This window comes from Balaenoptera borealis (genome assembly GCF_965194805.1).
Source record: "Balaenoptera borealis genome assembly, chromosome: 6".
Taxonomy (NCBI): domain Eukaryota; kingdom Metazoa; phylum Chordata; class Mammalia; order Artiodactyla; family Balaenopteridae; genus Balaenoptera; species Balaenoptera borealis.
In genome coordinates this window covers 35610793-35631162 of record NC_138863.1, presented here as the reverse complement: position 1 = coordinate 35631162, position 20370 = coordinate 35610793, and the positions used below count along the sequence as shown (strand labels likewise).

Below are 20370 nucleotides of genomic sequence, written 5' to 3'. Positions count from 1 at the left end.
CTCCAAAGAATGGCCCATAAGGCATGCTGACGCATAGATAGTGATGCATAGATAGTGATGCATAGATAATGGCGCATAGATAATGGCGCATAGATAGTGGCGACAGAATTATGTGGAAATACAAGGTTTGCTGATTTGTTGTCTGGTATTCGTTCCGTACTAAACCTATATATACATTCATGCTCTTTGAATAAACTAGCCTTGCAACCATCAGTTGTCTTGGCCCTTCTGACCCCATACTGGTGCTTTTCAGTTCCTTACCCCTCACCGCCAGGAACTTCTAGCTTTCTGCAGCCGGTCTGCGGCAATGCAATAAACAATTCTTTATTTTTTTAAATAAATTTATTTTATTTATTTATTTATTTATTTTTGGCTGTATTGGGTCTTCGTTGCTGCGCACAGGCTTTCTCTAGCTGCGGCCAGCAGAGGGCTACTCTTCTTTGCGGTGCACGGGCTTCTCATTGCGGTGGCTTCTGTTGTTGTGGAGCCCGGACTCTAGGCATACGGGCTTCAGTAATTGTGGCAGGTGGGCTCTAGAGCACAGGCTCAGTAGTTGTGGCGCACAAGCTTAGTTGCTCCGTGGCATGTGGGATCTTCCCAGACGAGGGATCGAACCCTGTCCCCTGCATTGCCAGGCCGATTCTTAACCACTGCGCCACCAGGTAAGTCCCACGATAAACAGTTCTTGAAAGAGGAAGGAGGGGCAACTCAATTATTGAGAGGAAAGAAATATGACTGGAAAAAAGAGCATAGCATATATGTTCTTTTCTCTTTATATATATATATACACACACATACATATGCTGGCGTGGTAGCAAAATTTCAAGAGCTACATTGAGGTGGAATGCCAAGTTTGGGCATATTTGGGGAAATATTGGATGGGCCGCCCAGAGTCTATTTAAATGAGTTTGAGCAACTTCCTGAGAGAAAAAGAACTCATTCTAGAAAAAGGAATCTGGCTCAATACTTTGAATTAGAATGTTACTAATTCTTAAATATGGATGAGAAGGGCAGTTCTGCGGGTAGCAGAGTGTTTGTCCCTTGGATATTTCTCCTGATCCGATCCAGACCTCCACTAGAAACATGTCTAAGTCTGCTGTACTGCCTGTGTAGTATTTTATTTTGAAACAGTTCAGTATGAACAATGTGATACATGTGTGTAAATTAATTTTAACCTACATCTAAGGGTTAGTATAATCTTTGGTTAGCACTGGAAATCCCCCAATCTTCAATCCACACACCAAAAACAGCTAAGAAGTATTTCAAATATCCTCATCAAAATCTAGCCAAGCACCCATCTTGAATACCACTAATTTCACCACCGAAAAGTTATTTCTTTTTTTTTTTTTAATTAATTAATTTATTTATTTTTGGCTGTATTGGGTCTTCGTTGCTGTGCGCGGGCTTTCTCTAGTTGAGACAAGTGGGGGCTACTCTTCGTAGCACCGTCTCGTTGTCCTGGCTTCTCTTGTTGCGGAGCACGGGCTCTAGGTGTGCGGGCTTCAGTAGTTATGGCTCACAGGCTCTAGAGCTCAGGCTCAGTAGTTGTGGCACACAGGCTTAGTTGCTCCGCGGCATGTGGGATCTTCCCGGGCCAGGGCTCGAACCTGTGTCCCGTGCATTGGCAGGCAGACTCTTAACCATTGCGCCACCAGGGAAGCCCCCGAAAAGCTATTTCTAACATCTTTTATGCTGATGAATCAAGTCATGTTGCTCTGATGTTCCTCTAAGAGAATCTAAGGAGAAAGACACATTTTCCCCTACTTCCCAACAGCAGTCTGGGGATCAGGTTCCCCTTGAATCAACACTAGAAGCCTGTGATTTCCTGGAGGAGGCAGCAGAACCTGTTGGATGAGTGGTCTGGCCAAAGTGGTATCCAGCTAAGGCAGTGGCATCCGGAAGAGGGGATGGAAACAGTAGAGTCATGGGGAAGTCTTGGCTGGTCCAACAGGTTCAGGAGAGACTGATGAACATGGCGGCACCCAGGGAAGTGACAATGAAGCAAGAAAAGAGAATGAAAATATCACAAATCACTAATGAATCACCTCTGAGAACTCCCAGAAATACTTGGTGGAGATTTTGTTGGGATTTGAGGGTCAGCACCTGAAAACGCAGATTGCATATGTATAATTGCATCGGAGTGGGAAGTTCGACATGAAAATACTTAATTGCCATAGAAATCTGCAAAGGGTCTCCCAAAGGGTACTTTCAATTCTGTACTTGGCCCAGCCAAATACAATTGGCTTGACTCCTTAGGTAGAACAGAAGGTACCTGGTAGAGCTAAGTTTTCATAGATGCATCTGGTTCCCAAGAGGACACAGAGCTAATACAACTGAAAAGGTGTACACCTGTGACTTCAGGCATCTTGTGAATGACCAGGCCTGGCTTGATCATTCACAAGATGCTTAAGTTCAAAGCAGAGATTTTCATCTGGGAAGCAGGTTGGGGCGGAAGGAAATATTCAAATGGCCTGGAGAATCTTTTCAGAACACAAATTCCCCAGGCCCCACTCTGGATCTATTGACCCAGAATTTCTGGTAATGGGATTGAGAATGATTTTGGGAGCCCAGTGTGTCTTCAGAATTTGGAGGCAACTGGAGAATCAAGGAGTTCTAGGGGAGAGAGGAGGAATATTTGCTCGCGTTACTAGGAGATGGTTAGGGAGGAACAGACCAGAGATACAGAGGCTGGGGTTCCAGAGGAGGTGGGAGGGAGAAGGGGAGAAGGGCAGGAACACAGGTGGTCTTAAAGGGAACTGGAGGAGAGACCCTCCATTAGCTGGAAGAAAAAAGGCATGAGAGATCAGCTCGTTGCTTTGTCACCACCTAGAGGGGTGGGATAGGGAGGATGGGATAGGGAGATGCAAGAGGGAAGAGATATGGGGACATATGTATATGTATAACTGATTCACTTTGTTATAAAGCAGAAACTGACACACCATTGTAAAGCAATTATACTCTAATAAAGATGTTTAAAACAACAACAACAACAACATGCATGTCTTCAGAAGAAAAAAAAAGAAAAAAGGCATGAAAAGGTGTGGCTGTAGATGAGCTTGAAGCTGGAGGGAGTGCAAATAGCCTGAGGTTGGGACTGAGGGTTGCCATTTTCTCTCTGGAGTGGACTGTAAGGCATGGCCAGCTGCAGAGAAAGGAGAGGGAGGTTCCAAGAGGCGAAGTAACTTCTTTGAGCTTCTGTAAGGGTGAGTGGCTGATCTGGGCTGCGAACTGAGATCTGTCTCAGTCCAAAGTCCCTGTTCTTTCTCTGATTCACTGTCTTGTCTTTGTGCAGTACTGTCTAACCAAACCCTGCTATTATGCCTTTCTGTTAAGTACCCTCCTTGAAAAGTCATTTTTGTCACAATTAATTTAATGGATGCTTGAGACACAACAGCTTTTTACATTAGACTAAATTGTTTCCACTTCTCCACAGTCATCTCTTTGCCTCCAAACCACGCTCCCCCAAGTCCCTGGTTAGTTAGGATCTGTAACCTTCATCGCTCAATGTGAAATTTAATTTGGGAGGAATCCCTCACTTTCTTGGTAACTATGTATGATTGCGCTACACTTTGGGTCCGCTCCCCCTCCCCCTCAATTATCTTTCTAAAAAGAGCTCTTATTTTTTTCCTCTGGGATTTTTGGCTGCTGTTTGATTCTGAAAGAGCACAATAGGAAAAACAGATTGTCCATTCCTACTAACCTAAGCCTCCTCTCAACAAACCACAGAGCCCGGTCTCCTTTCCTTGGGGAAGCAGGTATTCGTATTCCAGAGAATCCACTGAACTCTGAACGCTGAGTCCTTGGTGCCCATCTCATGCCCATATGCCATCTGTGTGACAGTAACAGCGCTCTCCCTGCTACAACCTCATCGTAGAAACTCCATCCAAACACCTTAAAGAAAGAGCTCACAGATGTTCGGAAAAATACACAATAATCCTTGGATGATTAATTTAGTATTCTTTGGAGACATTCTATAGATCACTAGGCTGCTGCTTTATTCTGGAAGCCATAACCTCCCCATTCTCATGCCTGTAATGTTTCATTCTGATTCATCTCAGGGCAAGGCAGATGATACCCAAACGTATGAACCAAGAGGCTGAAACATAGATCATTGCCTCCCTGATAAGAATATCAGTGCCTAGGAAGGAAGCCTTCAGCAGCAATGTTGAAATGACACATGAAAGGACAAATGATGTGGGGAACGTGTAAACCATTTCACATCTTGCCAAATGACTTTGTGTATTTGTGATTTTTTTAAGATGACAATTTTAAAATTGTTTTATGTTACGTGTTTTCTATGCTATTTGTCTAGAATGTAAACCTTACTTTAGCTTTCCATAAAATAAACAAAACAGAGATATAGATCTAAAACATGACAAAAATATGTGATTTTGTATATTTGTTTTGTTACCCCATCTAGTTAGTGTGTCTGTAGCAGAGGTTGGCAAACTTTTTTGGTAAAGGACCAAAGAATAAATATTTTGGGCTTTTCGGGTCATATAGTTTCTGTTGCAACTAGTCAGCTCTGTTATCGTAACATGAAAGCAGCCATTAAACAATACGTAAATAAATGAACATGGCTGTGTTCCAATAAAACTTTATTTACAACACAGACGGTGGGCCAGATTTAATCTATAGGCTGCAGATTGCTGACCCCTAGAAGGTAAGCTACATGAGGACACGTGAGTCCCCTAACACACAAAGTTTGCTAACATTATTGAGAACTCATTATGTGCTAGGCATCATGCTAAGGATATATAAACTTTGTTTAATGAGGTGGGTATTACTGTTGCATTTTGTAGATTGAGAAATGAAGGTCAGAAAGCTTAAGTAACTTACCTGGGATCACATGGCTAAGTAGTGCAGTCCCATGGCCTGCCTTTCTGTTGGTGAGGGTATGGCACGGCTGGTGGGTACAGTGTGCCCTCTAGGGCACTAAGCTGGGATTTTTGTCACACCACTTATCAGATACTTGGGCTCAGGACCCCAGGAATTGTACCCTCAATTTCATATAAAAGAGATACTAAGCAGTCTTGGGGTAAGAATTGTAACTGTGGTCCTTTGTGTTTTCCCCCTAGCTGTCCAGTGAAGTGGCTAGGTGTGTGTGTGCTCTGGAACCTGAGTGCCTGTGTTCAGATTGAAGTCCTGCTTGTGTGACTAGGCAGGTTGGTTTATGCCTCTGTGCTTCCTTGTCCTTGTCTGCTAAATAAGGATAGTGTTACTACCACCCAGGAGGGTTGTCGTGTGGATTAAAGGAGTCAATACACGTGAAATGCTTAAGCAGTGCATGATGAGCATTGCTATTTTGATACCAAGCACAGGTCATGGCACAAAGAGTCTGCTTACACATGTGGCTGTCTGACAAGACTTGTGATCAATGGGCAGGAAAAGGAGGGAAGGAAGAAAAAGAAAAGTAATATGAAAGATGAAGAAGGAAGACAAAGAGTAATAGGAACACAAACGATATGAGGGCGTTAAGGGCTGAGGTTTTGAAAATTATATTTCGTTCATGTAATAATAATATATGTGGATTGAAGAAAAAAATAAATATACCCAGAACCCTCCTTACCCGGAAGTATATTTGGTATATTCCCTTCCAGGATTTTATATCTGTCTCATGTGTTCTAGAGATGCTTCATATGTTCTCCAGTCTGCATGTTCCACCAGCACACCCCAGTTGCTCTCCTTGCTTCTTGCTCTGCACTGGCAGCTGCTCTGTTGCTAGGCTTCTTCTGCTCACTTCTGCCTGCTTTGCTGCAAAGGGTGGGGACTAGCCCATCCTGTTATTCCCCATAGCCTAGCTACCATGAGGCAGTCGTGTTTAACAGACCTTAAATGTCTTGAGGATCCCACAAGGGAACTTCAGTGCAGGAAAGGAAACTGACAACAGAGTATCTGACATTGCTGTGTCCAGCATCCATTAACCACACATATCCCACTGGACATCTCTTTCCCAAATCCCTGACTTGTTGCTACTATTGAGAAAAAAAATATCAGTAGACAGCATAATGATGATGACTGATCAGACTGTAAGCTCTGTGAAGGCAGGAACGGTGTCTCTTTTGTTTAATACTGTCTCCACTTCACCAAGCACAGTGCTTTGGCACATAGTGGAGGCTCCATGAATACTTGTTATTTGAATGCATGGAGGTGCTCTGTACAGGTTCCCACTGCCTATCAAAGTGAAGGCAGACTTTGATTATATATATATATATATATATATATATATATATATATATATATATATATATATATTTGGGATTTCATCTTGTTTATTATGTTTGAGATTCATTAGGTTTCTTTTTTTTTTAATTTTTGAATTTTATTTATTTATGGAATTTTTGAATTTTATTTTATTTATTTTTTTATGCGGCAGGTTCTTATTAGTTATCCATTTTATACATATTAGTGTATATATGTCAACCCCAATCTCCCAATTCATCACACCACCACCCCCGCCACTATGCCCCCTTGGTGTCCGTACATTTGTTCTCTACATCTGTGTCTCTATTTCTGCCCTGCAAACCGGTTCATCTGTACCATTTTTCTAGGTTCCACATATAGGCATTAATATACGATATTTGTTTTTCTCTTTCTGACTTACTTCACCCTGTATGACAGTCTCTAGATCCATCCACGTCTCTACAAATGACCCAATTTCATTCCTTTTTATGGCTGAGTAATATTCCATTGTATATATGCACCACATCTTCTTTATCCATTCTTCTGTCGATGGGCATTTAGGTTGCTTCCATGACCTGACTATTGTAAATAGTGCTGCAGTGAACATTGTGGTACATGTCTCTTTCTGAATTATGGTTTTCTCTGGGTATATGCCCAGGAGTGGGATTGCTGGGTCATATGGTAGTTCTATTTTTAGTTTTTTAAGGAACCTCCTACTGTTCTCCATAGTGGCTGTATCAATTTACATTCCCACCACAAGTGCAAAAGGGTTCCCTTTTCTCCACACCCTCTCCAGCATTTGTTGTCTGTAGATTTTCTGATGATGCCCATTCTAACTGGTGTGAGGTGATACCTCATTGTAGTTTTGATTTGCAATTCTCTAATAATTAGTGATGTTGAGCATCTTTTCATGCATTTGTTGGCCATCTGTATGTCTTCTTTGGAGAAATGTCTATTTAGGTCTTCTGCCATTTTTGGATTGAGTTGTTTGTTTTTTTAATATTGAGCTGCATGAGCTGTTTATATATTTTGGAGATTAATCCTTTGTCTGTTGATTCGTTTGCAAATATTTTCTCCCATTCTGAGAGTTGTCCTTTTGTCTTGTTTGTAATTTCCTTTGCCTTGCAAAAACTTTTAAGTTTCATTAGGTCCCATTTGTTTATTTTTGTTTTTATTTCCATTACTCTAGGAGGTGGATCAGAAAAGAGCTTGCTGTGATTAATGTCAAAGAGTGTTCTTCCTATGTTTTCCTCTAAGACTTTTATAGTGTCCAGTCTTACATTCAGGTCTCTAATCCATTTTGAGTTTATTTTGGTGTATGGTGTTAAGGAGTGTTCTAATTTCATTCTTTTACATGTAGCTGTCCAGTTTTCCCAGCACCAATTATTGAAGAGACTGTCTTCATTGTATATCCTTGCCTCCTTTGTCATAGATTAGTTGACCATAGGTGCGTGGGTTTATCTCTGGGCTTTCTATCCTGTTCCATTGATCTATATTTCTGTTTTTGTGCCAGTACCATATTGTCTTGATGACTGTAGCTTTGTACTATAGTCTGAAATCAGGGAGCCTGATTCCTCCAGCTCTGTTTTTTTTACCCTCAAGATTGCTTTGGCTATTCGGGATCTTTTCTTTCTCCATACAAATTTCTCCATACAAACAAAGATTGTTTTGTTCTAGTTCTGTAAAAAATGCCATCAGTAATTTGATAGGGATTGCATTGAATCTGTAGATTGCTTTGGGTAGTATAGTCATTTTCACAATATTGATTCTTCCAATCCAAGAACATGGTATATCTCTCCATCTGTTTGTGTCATCTTTGATTTCTTTCAACAGCATCTTATAGTTTTCTGCATACAGGTCTTTTGTCTCCTTAGGTAGGTTTATTCCTAGGTATTTTATTCTTTTTGTTGCAATGGTGAATGGGATTGTTTCCTTAATTTCTCTTTCTGATCTTTCGTTGTCAGTGTATAGGAATGCAAGAGACTCCTGTGCATTAATTTTGTATCCTGCAACCTTATCAAATTCATTGATGAGTTCTATTAGTTTTCTGGTGGCATCTTTAGGATTCTCTATGTATAGTATCATGTCATCTGCAAACAGTGACAGTTTTACTTCTTCTTTTCCAATTTGTATTCCTTTTATTTCTTTTTCTTCTCTGATTGCCATGGCTAGGACTTCCAAAACTATGTTGAATAATAGTGGCGAGAGTGCACATCCTTGTCTTGTTCCTGACCTTAGAGGAAATGCTTTCAGTTTTCCACCATTGAGAATGATGTTTGCTGTGGTTTTGTTGTATATGGCCTTTATTATGTTGAGGTAGGTTCCCTCTATGCCATCTTCTGGAGAGTTTTTATCATAAATGGGTGTTGAATTTTGTCAACAGCTTTTTCTGCATCTATTGAGATGATCATATGGTTTTTCTTCTTCAATTTGTTAATATGGTGTATCACATTGATTGATTTGCATATATTGAAGAATCCTTGCATCCCTGCGGTAAATCCCACTTGATCATGGTGTATGATCCTTTTAATGTGTTGTTGGATTCTGTTTGCTAGTATTTTGTTGAGGATTTTTGCATCTATATTCATCAGTCATATTGGTCTGTAATTTTCTTTTTTTGTAGTATCTTTGTCTGGTTTTGGTATCAGGGTGATGGTGGCCTCATAGAATGAGTTTGGGAGTGTTCCATCCTCTGCAATTTTTTGGAAGAGTTTGAGAAGGATGGGTGTTAGTTGTCTCTAAATGTTTGATAGAATTCACCTGTGAAGCCATCTGGTCCTGGACTTTTGTTTGTTGGAAGATTTTTAATCACAGTTTCAATTTCATTACTTCTGTTTGGTCTGTTCATATTTTCTGTTTCTTCCAGGTTCAGACTTGGAAGGTTATACCTTTCTAAGAATTTGTCCATTTCTTCCAGGTTGTCCATTTTATTGGCATAGAGTTGCTTGTAGTAGTTGCTTATGATGCTTTATGTTTCTGCGGTGTCCGTTGTAACTTCTCCTTTTTCATTTCTAATTTTATTGATCTGAGTCCTCTCCCTCTTTTTCTTGATGAGTCTGGCTAAAGGTTTCTCAATTTTGTTTATCCTCTCAAAGAACAAGCATTTAGTTTTACTGATCTTTGCTATTGTTTTCTTTGTTTCTATTTCATTTATTTCTGCTCTGATATTTATGATTTCTTTCCTTTTACTAACTTTGGGTTTTGTTTGTTCTTCTTTCTCTAGTTCCTTTAGGTGTAAGGTTAGATTGTTTATTTGAGATTTTTCTTGTTTCTTGAGGTGAGCTTGAATTGCTATGAAATGCCCTCTTAGAACTGCTTTTGCTGCATCCCATAGGTTTTGGATCGTCGTGTTTTCATTGTCATTTGTCTCTAGGTATTTTTTGGTTTCCTCTTTGATTTCTTCAGTGATCTCTTGGTTATTTAGTAACCTATTGTTTAGCTTCCATGTGTTTGTGTTTTTAAGTTTTTTTCCCTGTAATTGATTTCTAATCTCGTAGCATTGTGGTCAGAGAAGATGCTTGATATGATTTCAATTTTCTCTAATTTACTGAGGCTTGATTTGTGACCCAAGATGTGACCTGTCCTGGAGAATGTTCCATGTGCACTTGAGAAGAAAGTGTAATCTGCTGTTTTTGGATGGAATGTCCTATAAATATCAATTAAATCTATCTGGTCTATTGTGTCATTTAAAGCTTGTGTTTCCTTATTAATTTTCTGTCTGGATGATCTGTCCATTGGTGTAAGTGAGGTGTTAAAGTCCCCCACTATTATTGTGTTACTGTCGATTTCCTCTTTTATAGCTGTTAGCAGTTGCCTTATGTATTGAGGTGCTCCTATGTTGGGTGCATATATATTTATAATTGTTATATCTTCTTCTTGGATTGATCCCTTGATCATTATGTAGTGTCCTTCCTTGTCTCTTGTAACATTCTTTATTTTAAAGTCTATTTTATCTGATATGAGTATTGCTACTCCAGCTTTCTTTTGATTTCCATTTGTGTGGAATATCTTTTTCCGTCCCTTCACTTTCAGTCTGTATGTGTCCCTAGGTCTAAAGTGGGTCTCTTGTAGACAGCATATATATAGGTCTTGTTTTTGTATCCATTCAGCGAGACTGTGTCTTTTGGTTGGAGCAATTAATCCATTCACGTTTAAGGTAATTATTGATATGTATGTTCCTATTACCATTTTCTTAATTTTTATGCGTTTGTTTTTGTAGGTCCTTTTCTTCTCTTGTGTTTCCCACTTAGAGAAGTTCCTTTAGCATTTGTTGTAGAGCTGGTTTGGTGGTGCTGAATTCTCTTAGCTTTTGCTTGTCTGTAAAACTTTTGATTTCTCCATTGAATCTGAATGAGATCCTTGCCGGGTAGAGTAATCTTGGTTGTAGGTTCTTCCCTTTCATCACTTTAAATATATCATGCCAGTCCCTTCTGGCTTGTAGAGTTTCTGCTGAGAAATCAGCTGTAAACCTTACGGGAGTTCCCTTGTATGTTATTTGTTGTTTTTCCCTTGTTGCTTTCAATAATTTTTCTTTGTCTTTAATTTTTGTCAATTTGATTACTATGTGTCTTGGTGTGTTTCTCCTTGGGTTTATCCTGCCTGGGACTCTCTGCGCTTCCTGGACTTGGGTGGCTATTTCCTTTCCCATGTTAGGGAAGTTTTCAACTATAATCTTTTCAAATATTTTCTCGGGTCCTTTCTCTCTCTCTTCTCCTTCTGGGACCCCTATAATGCAAACATTGTTGCATTTAATGTTGTCCCAGAGGTCTCTTAGGCTGTCTTCATTTCTTTTCATTCTTTTTTGTTTATTCTGTTCTGCAGATGTGAATTCTACCATTCTGTCTTCCAGGTCTCTTATCCGTTCTTCTGTCTCAGTTATTCTGCTATTGATTCCTTCTAGTTTATTTTTCATTTCAGTTGTTGTATTATTCATCTCTGTTTGTTTGTTCTTTAATTCTTCTAGGTGTTTATTCTTTTATTCTTCTAGGTCATTGTTAAACATTTCTTGTATCTTCTCGATCTTTGCCTCCATTCTTTTTCCGAGGTCCTGGATCATCTTCACTATCATTATTCTGAATTCTTTTCCTGGAAGGTTGCCTATCTCCACTTCATTTAGTTGTTTTTCCTGGATTTTATCTTGTTCCTTCATCTGGTACAAAGTCCTCTGCCTTTTCATTTTGTCTATCTTTCTGTGAATGTGGTTTTCCTTTCACAGGCTGCAGAGTTGTAGTTCTCCTTGCTTCTGCCCTCTGCAGACTTTGATAATATTAAACAGAATATTTTTTGCAATTGGATTTGGATTATTCTGCTGCTTCAGAGCTTCCCCAAGGACAATGGCTTAGGCACTTCCCCTCCCCACCTTCCCAATCCCTAACTAAGACACATTTCAGCTTCTATCTAGGAATTCAGAAATGGCTGAATTTTTAAACATAACATCATTTCGTTTGCAATGTGTGTTGGATATATTATTTTACATAGTTAAGATCATGGTGTATCCATTGTTCTGTATCCTATTTTCACTCCCCCTCTGCCTTTGAACATGATTTTGTCAACATGACTTTTAATGACTGCGTAACATTTCATAGAATGTGGTAGATGTACATAATTTGCTAATCATTCTTTTTTCATTGTACATTTGGCTATTATAAATAGTGTTGCAAGGAACATTCTTTCATTTAAATCTTTGTCCATGGTTTATACTATAAGATAGATGCCTGGGAATGAAGTGATGGTATCAAAATATACGAATATTTTTATGACCCTGGTACCTCTTGCCAAATTGCTGTCCAGAAAGATTGTCCCAAATTATATTCTCACCATAAGGCATGAAAGTGCTTATTTCATCAAATCCTCCTCCATATTGTCATCATTTAAGAATCTCTATTAATCTGATAGATGAATAATAGATTGTTAGTGTTATTTTACATTATGCTTCTTTGATTACTAGTGAGTTGAAAGGAATGTTTAGAAGCCAGGTTAGCATTTATAGTTTCCAGCTCTAATACATACTACAACTATTAATATATATAAGCTTTCTGTATATAGTTTACTTTCAGACCAACACCTCCACTGCTGAACAGAAGGCTGTGATGGGTTATGCAGCCCAATCTCTGCCATATGCTTGGTGCTTATTATTAAGCCCAACTACTGAGCAAAGAAAGACATAATTAGCCTTTGGGGGAATTATTTTAAGCCTTCAGCAGTAAAAGGCCTAAAGTTGATTTATTTCCCAGAATCTATTTGTATCTGATGCCTCTTTCAGTCGAGTCAGACTAAATGACCAGCATGGTTTCAACCTCCTGTGAAGGAGGTTCTCGACAGGTTCTAGGAGGTTAGTCAAAACTAATCGCCTTAGTGTCTTTGTACACCTCCAAGGTACCATCTGGAGACAAAAGATCAAGTCCTTTGAAAGGAGATAGAACCACTGGGGCACTTAACAGAGACAGCATAAGTTGCATTTATCTCAGATTACCAGTGGTCAAGATTGAGGCACTGTGCTCTGGGTTGAGAGAGCCTTGAGCTCAGCTGAGGGGAACTTGGCCTTTGCATCTAAGGTGGGGGTTAGGAGAAGGCACTGTCTGTAATAAAGACACATGTTCTTTCAGGGGACTGACTTAATCAAGAAAGCTGCTTCTGCCAGTGATTATCATAGGCCAGACTTGAATCTGTGCCTCCAAAACAAAAGCAAGTTGTCTGATTCTAAAGCCTTCCTACACATTATTGTGCTTCCAAAGACTGTATTGTTTTGTAATGATAGCAAAGGATTTTTACCCCCAGAGCACCTGGAAACACATTGTAATTCCCAGCCTCACGTTTCACCCAAATTGTTGTCTGGATGATTGTGCTTGTTTGGGCTGTTATTCATCGATGGCACATTTGGAAACAAAATCTCGAGGTTGTCATGGGTCTGCACGTATTGACGGAGTTCTCAAACGCCAAAATGATAAACACCGTGCAGATGTTCCATGGGACAGTAACCCAGCCTGCCTTTGACAGTTTCACATGCAAATGACTAAACACGTCAGCTCTGGAAATAGATGCTGCAGCACGGGTTCACTGACTTTTCTTCTCATGAAAAAGTTAGGGCCAAGATTAATTAAAGCCAAGAGCTGGTTACTTTTAAAGACCCCATAATGATAACCATACCAAAATGTTTCTTGCAAATGCAGAAACTCTCTGGGGAGAGCCAGAAAGTAAGAATATAAAAATGCTTAGATGGAATTCTGTAGCTAGAGGCCATGCCTACTGGCAGACCCTTGCAAATATTTATTGGACAGATATAGTATTTTTGAATGAATAACTGAATGAATGAACAAATGATTGAATGATTGGTATAACTTCTCTAGTTCTGTGTTGGCCCAGTTGGTGATGCACCATGTGATGAACAGTAGTGCAAGCCCCCAAGTATTGGGGATTTACATAGGGTCTTAGCCCTCTGTAGAGTGCTTCCTACACCTCTCCTTCCCATGAATTCCTCACAATGACACTACAGAGCAGGTAGTTCTATTTCTGTCTCAGAAATGTGGGGACTAAGGAAGATATGACATGTCAGGACCAGAACTAAAACCCAAGTCTGCTGGATTCCATAGCCCATGTTCTTAACCCACATCCTAGAGTGCTGCTTACTTAACAAGAGGTCACGTTCAGCAAAAGGTCACTATCTTTTCATGGTCTCAATTATAATTTCCTCAGCTACCGAATCCGATGTTACTAGATTTGGAAGGTTGCTGAGAGATCACTTGGCCCAAGAGCCCTCCTGCTGTAGGTGGAGAATCTGAGGTTCTGCCCACGTCTGTGATCGTTTGGCCAACCTGTGCAAGTGAGAGGCAGGTCTGGAACAGGTCAGCTAACCCTTGATCTGACACTTTCCCACCTCACCTCACTGAAGGTAAGGTCAAAATGGGAATCATGTAAACTAAAATAATGAATGTGGATTATGCATATTTTAAAAAAATCTCTTAAACTGACACCACAGTAGAATCATCCTTGTGCACACAACTCCCTCAGTAAAAATAAACATTAAGAGGACAGATATACGAGAAGTACTTTCCTTTAAAAACATCATTAAAATGGTGAGAACATGACGAATGTGCAGATTGCACAATATCTTCAGCGAATATTGAATGCGGTCTTTTACAAAATCGATGTGTATGCTTGTTGGTTCTTGACAGTGGGAGAAACTGACGATATGTCATTGGTTAAAGTTAAAAGCAGGAGTGAATTCAAATATGGAAAATACCAGCCACTAATTCCCTCTGATTTTTCACTCTGAACTGTGTAAACGGGTCTACTCTACCCTCTGTTCTTTCCGGCTCTTCTTCCACTACTCTAACCGAACCCCTCAGTGGGACCAATGCAACTGCTCCCCATCAGGCTACTTCCCTCTGGTCCTTCCACTCACGGTTTCTAAACCAGTTTGTCTAAAATGCAGCCTGACTTTTTCTGCTCCTCTATGGGAGACAGCTGCTGGCTCCTCATTGATCTAAGATCTTTTGCATTGCTTCTCAAGTCATCTCCTTCCTCCTGCCTCTCTCCTTTATGCTCCAGAAACATAGTTGGTAAGGACCCCTCATCTATAAATGACCATGCGTGAAATTCTTGGGTGGTTTACCAAGTTACCCAAAGTTACAAATCACAAGAGGATCAGCCAGGACCTCCAGACCTCCCTCCAGCTCTGTGATCCTGTGACTAGACAGAATGCACAGCTCACAGCCACCAAGATGCTTATGGAAGAGTCATGTTAGCTTTAAGAAAAGCCAAGAAAGAATTTTTCAAGAAGGACTAAATAATATAACCAATGCCCTCCACACTTAATGCTGAGCCAGATTCCTGAGATGACAGCTGTTATCTGTCTGCTTGCGAATCTGCCCACTGGTATGAGCAAAATGGCAAAGGACACAAGGGCAGGTTCTTGAGGAAACAGTGGAGTAAACTGTGGTGGTTATTAATTTTGCCTGTTTAGAAAGCTCTCCCACCTAGGGCTGCCAGATTAAATATAGGACGTCTTTGTATTTGCTAAGTCTGGCAACACTACTCCCCATCCACCCCATTTTTCAGTTAATAGTTGCTATCTCCCTGGCCACAGGAATAAATATATGCCCAATTCCCATTCCAACAGAGGCTGGCCCAAGTCGTGTACACATAACCCAATTAGGGCCCGACTCATTTCTTGGGGTGGAAAGACACCCTTTGGCCATGGCTGCTAACTTGAGGTTTCTGGCAGCCATGCCCCCGTTACAAAATAATGAGAGTGAAAATGCAAAGAGAAGCAGCGATAAGCAGTGAACAAAATAGACACAGAACACTGGTAGCTTTGAGTCCCAGTTACAGTTTCTGAGACTGGTTGCTGCAGCTTTTCCTTTGGTGCTGTGTGCTCCCCATTGCAGTTGTAGGAACTGGTAAATCCCTTTTTACTCCATTAACCTGATTTGAGTTGTGTTTCTATTACCTGTTCCTGAAAGAGCTTCTGACTCATACATAGAGAATTCTGATTCTTTTCCTTAAGTAACACATAGAGAATAGAGAAGGGCGTACAAGATAGAGGTGTATGATACCATGAGCTAAGCTTACCTCTTATCATGCATTTGTAGATTTAGGAACCATTTGTGGCAAGTATTGAATCCCAGGCTCCTTTCTCTCTTTTGTATTGTCTTCTTTCCATTTCCCTACGTCATAAAACCAAAGACCTCATTTTACAGATGAAAAAACCTTAAACCAGATGAAGTTAAACAACTTGTCTTAGGGATCAAACAGTGAAAATCCAAGTTTCAAATCAATTATTGTGTATTGAGGTTATGGAAATTAATTTTAATATGAGCCTAAGATAATCAAAAAAAGAGAAAGACAACTTGTATGTCTAAAAATCTAATGTAGTCAATAGGGAAATGTAAATGCTTGTATTGCTTTTATGATTATTGATTGTAGCAAATCACAGATTAGAGGGACTGATTGTTAGTGAATCTCTTGGCAGTTATGTCTGTGACCACCCTCTTCCTTCTGCTATCAGATCCTGCTGCTTTGGCAACTGGGCTGGGAACATGACCCAGGTCTGCTCAGTCATAGCATAGAACTCGATCCTCCTGGCTACAGGAGTGGCTCTGGGGATGGGTCATTGCCTGAGAAAGAAATAACCAGTGACTAAAGGGTAGTATAATCAGACTCCTATCCTGAGATTTGGTTTTTATTAGAGCTGATGGGGAACACATTTCCCTCTCTGGTTGTTGAACTGTGGGAATGTGTGTCTGGAATGCTTTGCACCCATTTCTCCTACCATATGGGAAAAATCTGTCTGTAGTTGGAGGAAAACAAAAACCAAAAAACAGCACAAAGAGAGAAGCAGAAACAACTGGCAGACTTGGTCTTTATAACTTTTAAATCCCCAGATCCACCCATTCCTGAGGTCATATCCATCTCTGCCCTTTCCTGCTTAATGCGAGCCAAAAAAATGTCTTGTTTTACCAAAGTTAATTCGATGGAAATTTCTGACACTTGAAACTAAAAAAGGGGCTTCCCTGGTGGCTCAGTGGTTAAGAATCTGCCTGCCAATGCAAGGGACACAGGTTCGAGCCCTGGCCCAGGAAGATCCCACACACTGCGGAGCAACTAAGCCCGTGCGCCACAACTACTGAGCCTGAGCTCTAGAGCCCACAAGCCACAACTACTGAGCCCACGTGCCACAACCACTGAAGCCTGCGTGCCTAAAGCCCGTGCTCCGCAACAAGAGAAGCCACAACAATGAGAAGCCCGCACACCACAACGAAGAGTAGCCTCTGCTCACCACAACTAAAGAAGGCCTGCCCTCAGCAACGAAGACCCAACACAGCCAAAAATAAATAAATAAATAAATTTATTAAAAAAAAAAAAAGAAACTAAAAAAGTAGTTTTATTTCATTTGTGACACTACTTTTCTTTGTTGGCATGGATTATTGAAAGTTGCCTGCTTGTAATTTTCTAAGTTAATAATGATCTGGTAAGAACTAACAGAAAATCTAAGGGTAGGTTTAAATTCAATATGCATTTTTGGGGAAAATGTTATACCAACCACATGCAGTATTTAAAAATAAGTTTTAGCTTTAGACTTTTTTGTTAAAAAACAAACCTTAAGATAGAGGAAAATATATGAGAAGTATTAGAATATGTCTTAGGGTAAGGAAGGGCTTCACAAGCAAATCTAAAACCCAGAAACCATAAAGGAATGTATCAACAGATCTGACTGGGGAAATATTTAAACTGTTGGAGTATAAAAGTTGCTATTAACAAAATTAAAAGACAAGTGACAGAATGGAAGAATATGTTTGCAAAATATATAATTTATAGTAAGTTAAGGTCCATAATATATAAAAGGTTCCTACAGGTCAATATGTGAACATAACCCAAGAGGAGAATAGACAAAAGTTATAAATAGACAATTCCCAGAAGAAAAAAGAGAAATGCTCATTTCAACCCATTAGTGCAAGGAACACAGACAGGACATAGAAAATTTGAAAAAAATCAGAAGATACAGCATTTCCTTTGAGGAAAGCCCCCTTTGCCTACAATTCCCTTTCCTCCTTTGCTGGTCTGGAAACTCATTTGTATTTTCCCAGCTCAGGTCCAAGCAGAATCCATCGAGTTCTCCTTCGTGCCTCCAGTATACCTTGTGCATGCATCTCTTATGACCCTCAGTCACTGCATTTGTTGTGTGCTTACCTGTTTGCTTTCTCTCATTGCCCAAGGGCTGCACCCATCACTTGGTCTTAGTGATGAAAACAATCTCTTTGAATTCCTGATATCTTACCGAATATGTGTCCATAGAACAGATATTCCATAAATATTTGGTAAATTAATAAATAACAAATCTTGGATCTTCGTGGACACTGTTAGAATCAATACCTACATTTTATAGGAAAGTGTCTTACTTTCATTTTTTTTTTTTAACATTTAATGACCTCCACTTTTTTTTTTAAAATTTTATTTATTTATTTATTTATTTATTTATTTATTTATTTATTTATTTATTTATTTTATTTTTGGCTGTGTTGGGTCTTCGTTTCTGTGCGAGGGCTTTGTCTAGTTGCGGCAAGCGGGGGCCACTCTTCATCGCGGTACACAGGTCTCTCACTATCGCGGCCTCTCTTGTTGCGGAGCACAGGCTCCAGACGCGCAGGCTCAATAGTTGGGGCTCACGGGTCTAGTTGCTCCGCGGCATGTGGGATCTTCCCAGACCAGGGCTCGAACCCGTGTTCCCTGCATTGGCAGGCAGATTCTCAACCACTGCGCCACCAGGGAAGCCCTTACTTTCATTTTGACTCTAGATGTTGACACATCTTATTTTACTCATATGAGAAAGGGAAAAAAGTAACAGAAAATTCTGTATTTAATCGATTCTAATTTACCAATTTTGGGTGACATTGCCGTGCATATGTCAACTGGATTATTATTCCTGGTGGTGTGACAACACAAAGGCAATTCCTTGACATTTCTGTCAACAAGCAATTCAATTGTCATTTGAGAAAGAACTATCCATTCTGGCTGTTGAATGAAAACCTTCTCTTCTTGTCATTCCGTGAGATCCAAGAAGCACCAGCATGAAAACTTGTAGAAAAAGTGTCAGTGGCTTAAAAGATGATCCGGCATCTCCAGCACTTTTGATGCTCAGAGGATATTGTGTAGGAAAAACATGGCCATCAGCAATTATGAGTCAAAAAGCAATTCAGGGAGTCAGACTCAGAATGTGAAGAAGCTTAGAAATATCTTAACCATTTTTTCACTCATATCTCCCTTTTCATACATGCATAAGGGTTCTGTAAAATAAAATCTGTCTCCATCTAAAAAGCCTATCTCAATAAATGTAAAATAAAAATTCTAAGTAATGAAAAAGCAAAAGCATTACATCATAATTGTATAGTTGAACTGGTAGTGTTTTTATTTCTTTCCTAGTGGTATACTCCATAATGGTGCATCTTGCAGTCACTGACTATTAGATTTGATAAAATATGGTAATAATAACACCTAATATGTATTGAGCCCTATTTTTCCAAGGCACTATCTGAGGCACTTTATGTGCAAAATCTCATGTAATTGTTATAACAACTCCATAGGCAGACTATGATTATCCTCATTTTACAGCTAATGAAACTGAGAATTGGAGAGGTTAATTACTGGCAGAACTAGAATGTTTGAGTGAATCAGAGCCTAAGCTGTTAATCACTGCATGAAGAAGCAACAGCAATTTCTTAGGACATGTACATTTTTATCATGCCTCAGATTTGGGGGAAAATTTCCCAGGTACACAATAATATATTTTAGTGCCTGTCCTGTTAAAATTATGAGAAAGTCAAATTAATCACGTGTGAGCATGTAGTCATGTTTATAAATAATAAATATGAGTGTCTGTTGCAAACGTGACCTGTCAAATGCCAGTATTTGTTGTACCATGAGAGATGTGTTTGTAGAGCTGTATGTACACCAACCAGTACAACTGCGACAAAGCACCCTCTGAGGTGACAGATTCAGTCAAGTCTTGTCCCCTTGAGGGTGGTGGAGCATAACACACCCCTCTCTCCCCATCAGAGCGCCTGAACACCAGCTGCCATCTTACATTTCAATGGCAGTTCTACTGTATTTTAAAATCTGTACTTACAGTAGTAGCTCACAGAATCAGTTGAGTAGTAAATAAGTCGACTTAGAAGTGTCTCCTAATAATAAGTATAAAGTCAAGTTAAAAAATGCTGCAAATGGGAATCAGCTACTAAACCTGTATAAACATAAGCCATCTGGAAGGAATCAGCAATCTTAGCTAAAAGTGAATTAGCTCTTAAGATTTCTCTCCAACCTTCTAGGAGACTTGATCTTATTAGCAAATCATTTGGAAAACTGCTTTATTAGCCATAGAACATCTTCCCAGATGGTAAAAGTCAATAGAGAAATAAGTTTTAAGACTTTTCATGGGTGTCAGGAAAAGCTATTTGCTTAAACTCTTACTTACATAGTATTCTATTTATGAACATCTTTGTTGAATCGATATTAGAATGACAGCTTCATCTGAAAGTTAATTAGCTTGGAGGTGAACACATGTCTATGTAAAGGTATTATCTATCATGTTTTAAAAGAATATTGCTGGGGCCTTCCCTGGTGGCACAGTGGTTACGAATCTGCCTGCCAGTGCAGGGGACACGGGTTCGAGCCCTGGTCCGGGAAGATCCCACA

General features: G+C 39.8%; 1 long non-coding RNA gene across 2 annotated transcripts in view; it reads right to left on the bottom strand.

Moving 5' to 3' along the window:
• Positions 1-318: 318 nt before the first annotated feature.
• The window catches only part of LOC309631256, a 38010-nt gene continuing 17958 nt past the window's right edge, over positions 319-20370 (bottom strand). The window contains exons 2-4 of one of the 2 annotated variants that reach the window (XR_014246151.1): positions 19805-19859; positions 15754-15848; positions 319-684 (exon numbers count right to left, since the gene is read on the bottom strand). This is a non-coding gene — a long non-coding RNA (uncharacterized lncRNA). The remainder of the gene's footprint in view (positions 685-15753; positions 15849-19804; positions 19860-20370) is intronic. The other variant, XR_014246150.1, reaches the window with a different exon arrangement.